We start from the raw sequence: 4533 nt of genomic DNA on the forward strand, positions 1-4533 counted from the left end.
TTATTTATTTTATTTTTCTATTTTTTTCTTTTTTTTTTTTTTCTTTTCTTCCTTTCTGATCACAAATCGAACGTTCGTTTAGGGGAAAAAAGAAAAAAAAAAAAAAAGAAAAGGAAAGAGAGAAAAAAATGAATTTCTCGTGCAAAAAAAAAAAAAGGAAAAAAAAGGAAAAAGACCAAAAAAAAAAAAGAAAGACAAAAGAAAAATCTTTCGAAATATTTCGTAAAATGATGAACGAATAAACGAACGATCGATCGATTTTTCATTGTTGATCGTCATCATTGCCATAAAATATACAATGGCGGATTAATATATACGTATATGTATGTACGTTTATTCTATAGGACAAAAAGTACGCTTTTAATAATCTTAACACCTCTCCCCTCATCCAAGTGCGAATTTTTGACATGTCTGTTAGAAAAAAGAAAAAAAAAACAAAAAAAAAAAAAGAAAAGAAAAGAAAAGAAAAAAAACGAGGAGGAGTGAACAATCGAATGAATGAATTACAAAAAAGAAAAAGAAAAAAAAACAAAAAGAGAGAAAAGAAAAATAATAAGAAAAGGAAAAAAAAGTAGTTCGATCGCCCGTAACTGTTGCCATAAGTCAATACTTAACACTCAATTGGGTTAAGTGGCCTGATGACATTTTATTTGTGTATATGTATGTGTGTCTAAATTATTTTTATTTGTGATAACGCGATAATATCATTAATAAGTTAAGATATATATATATATATATATATATATATATATATATATATATATATGAATAATTAAAAAAAAAAAAAAAAAAAAGTAATTAAGTCTCTCTCCCCTCTATAATGTTTGAAAAAACAGAATAAAGAAAAGAAAAGAAAAGGAAAAAAAAAAGGAGAGAAAAAGAATTAACGCGAACAAAAGTTTTTTTTTTTTTTTTTTTTTTTTTTTTTTTTTTTTTTTTAATGTCTGCGTAACGTTGGCCAATCAAAAGATAGACACTACCAATTGAGATTTACACGTAAGACGACTTTTTTTTTTTTAATTGTTAAGTCGAATGAAATTCGATTAAAAAGAGCGAGATAGAGAGAGAAAGAGAAAGAGAGAGAGAGAGAGAGAGAGGGAGAGAGAGGAGAAAAAGAAAAAAAGAAGTAAGAAAAATGAGAAGAAGACAAAAAAAAAAAAAAAGAAAAAACAAGGAAAAAGTCATTAAATGAATTTGGCTGCGTAACGGCAACAATCATGAAAGTGTTTTTGTGTACGTAAGCGCGTTTTAAAAATCTCCACGATGGATAATAAAGATATTTAAACGAGGAAAAAAAAGAACAAAAAAGTAATAAAACAAAATATTAATAATAATAATAATAATAATAATAATAATAATAATAATAATAATAATAATAATAATAATAATAATAATAATGGAGAAGAGTGTAGTAAAAAAAGAAAAAATAAGAGAAAAAAAAATAATAATAGTAAGAAAAAACGAACAAAAAAAAGAAAAAAAGAAAGAAGAAAAAGAAAAAGAGAGGTAAACGTGTGTAAACGAAAGACGCACGGCAATTTCGTTCGATTTTTGGCTTTTCGCGTTGTTATTATAAATCTGAATGATAATGAAAATGGGCACATTAAATACGATTGGAGTTTAGGGAATATAAATTACGTAAAATAAAGTAAAAATAATGTAAAATAAATTGAAATAAAAATAAAGAGATAAAAAAAAAAACAAAACAAAAAAAAAATAACAAAAACAAAAAAAGAAACAAAAAAAAAAAAAAAGAAAAGAATAAAGTGAAATACGTGAGCTTAGCAACCGCGTTTAGAGGCAATACGAATCTCTTTTTATGCGATGTAACCTGCGAGAATTTCGACTTTCGATTCTTCTTCTTTTTCCTTTTTTTTTTTTCTTTTTTCTCCCTCTCCCCCCCCCCCCTAATTAAAAATGCAGCAATTCAAAATTTCACATAGATGCATTTTTATCGAGCTCGAATCGAAAATTATATCGATAATTCTCGCTAGTTAGGAGCCGGAGTTATTTATTCGTGGGCCTCCGATAGAACGAATCGTCGTGATTTTGAAAACCAAAACGAACAAAACAAAACAAAACAAAATAAAACAAAACAAAATAAATAAATAAATAAATAAATAAATAAATAAATAAATAAATAAAAGATAAGAGACAGAGGGAAATGAATTTGTTTTGCAAAACAACGAAGGATATAAGATTTGCAAATAAAAATTAAATTTAAAAAGGAAAAATAAGACGAACAAAATCTCTCGATATTTCAAGCCGTCGAATAATAATCGAATTAATTTTTTAAACACACGTTTTAAGTGACCACTGTATGTATTACGTCTGTATGTGTACATGCGCGTGTGCGTATGCGTGTATGTATGTGTGTCTGTGTCTGTGTGTACGTGTTTGTGAATATATATCTTTTCTATAAGAAAAAAATTAATACACGAAAAATATATCTTTTATTTGATAACAAATAAAAAAAAGAAAAAGAAAAAAACAATCGAGACAAAGAGAGAAAGAGAGATAGAGAGAGAAAGAAAGAGAGAGAGAGAGAGAGAGAGAGAGAGAAAATTTTTCTTTTATTTCAAATCTTATTAATCCTTCTCGATAAGAATTTACAGAGCTAAGAGAGCTTAGGAGCATGACAGAGATAGGACAAAATTGAAAAAGAAAAAAAAAAAGAAAAAGAAAAGAAAAAAAGAAAAAAAGAAAAAAAAAAAGCAAAAAAGGAAGAAAGAAAGAAAGAAAATTAAAAAATAAAACTCATTCGAAGGATTTGAATATCCATTTGTAATAGTACATTACATTCAGTATAGTTGATAAAATGACGAGGAGGAGTGTATTTTTTCTAGGAACGTTAGTGGACCAGGGGCAGCAAGAACCTAAATATCGTAAAACAGCCAAGTTTAATATGTAATTGAATGAAACGAAACGAAACGAAACAAAAAAAAAAAAAAAAAAAAAGAAAAAAGAGAAAAAAAAAGAAAAGAAAGAAAGAAAAAAAACTGGAAACAAATGAGGAGAGAAAAAGGAAACAAAAATGTAAACAAAAAGTAAATAGATAAACAAATAAATAACGAAATGTGTTATGAACATATTAAAAATGATCGAACTGATAAATCGTAGGATCTGTCTGCGTTTGGTAGCGAATTACGAAAATTAAAAATTAGAGAAAAGAAAGCCAAAAAAACAGAAAAAAAAAAATCACACAACCTGAATGATAGTACGTATAAGCGCGTATTATGTCGGTAGACAGTAAAAAATGGAGGGAAAAAAGAAAAAAAAAAAAAGAAAAAAAAAAGAAATAAACAAATAAATAAAAATAAAACGAATTTTTATTGTTTATGTGCAAAAGAACAAAAGAGGACAAAAGAATTAAATGAATGAGAACAAGAAGAAAAATAAATTGAGATAAGATGTGGAGGAGAGGAGAAAGTGAGCGGCATTTAAAAAAAAAAAAAAAAAAAAAAAAAAAAAGAAAAAAAAAAGAAAGAGAGAAAAAAAATAATAATAAAGAAATGAATAAATAAGATAAAAAAAAAAAAAAAAAAAAAAAAAAACAAACAAAAAGAAGAAAAAAATAGGAAGAAAAAAAGCAGAGATAGAGAAACAATATGGAAACGATAATATTATAAGCAACAAGAAGTGCTTTTATGAAATACAATATTATTTATACCATCCTGATGATATATATAAATATATATCTATATACATACATTATATGTATATGCTAAGGGCTAAATAATAAGAAAAATCGTGTATTATGTAATACAAGATATATATATGTATATATATATAGATAATATATATATATATATATTCTATATATAATCTATATATATATATATATATATATATATATAGATAAGTATAATAATATTACAAATATATATATATATATACATATATATATATATATTATATATATATATATATATATATATTATGACCTATTATAAACTATTATAATATTAATAATATATTGTAATAATTCGTAGTATTATATTGTGACTAGCAAAAGGCATTATAAGTAATAAAGGTTGTCCTATATGTGAAAAATTGTCTATAATTTTTATCCAACATTTTTATCATATTAATTATTTCATTAATTGAGAAACAAATTTATATTATTATTTTATCATTTATATATTTTTTACTTTTCTACTTTTATTTCATTTCTTTTCCAAAATTAATATATACAAAATTTATATATATATATATAACAGTAATAATGTTATGGAAATAATTCATTAATCTAAGAATATCAAAGTCGTCGTTGTTCCTTAATATAAACAATAACAAAAGTCTGAGATCTCAATTAATATTACATGTAGTAAATAAAAGTCAATTTACCTTTGGATAATAACGAGTAAACATTATCGTAGATCTTTTAATTACGTTACGCATTTTGTTGATTAATTTTATCGACGTTCTTTAACATTTATTCCAGCATATAATTCACAGTATTATAATATTTTATCAATAAATTATAATTATGAAAGATATAATTTTATAATAAACGAATTTACATACACCGAA

This window comes from Vespa velutina, chromosome 21 (genome assembly GCF_912470025.1).
Source record: "Vespa velutina chromosome 21, iVesVel2.1, whole genome shotgun sequence".
Lineage (NCBI taxonomy): Eukaryota > Metazoa > Arthropoda > Insecta > Hymenoptera > Vespidae > Vespa > Vespa velutina.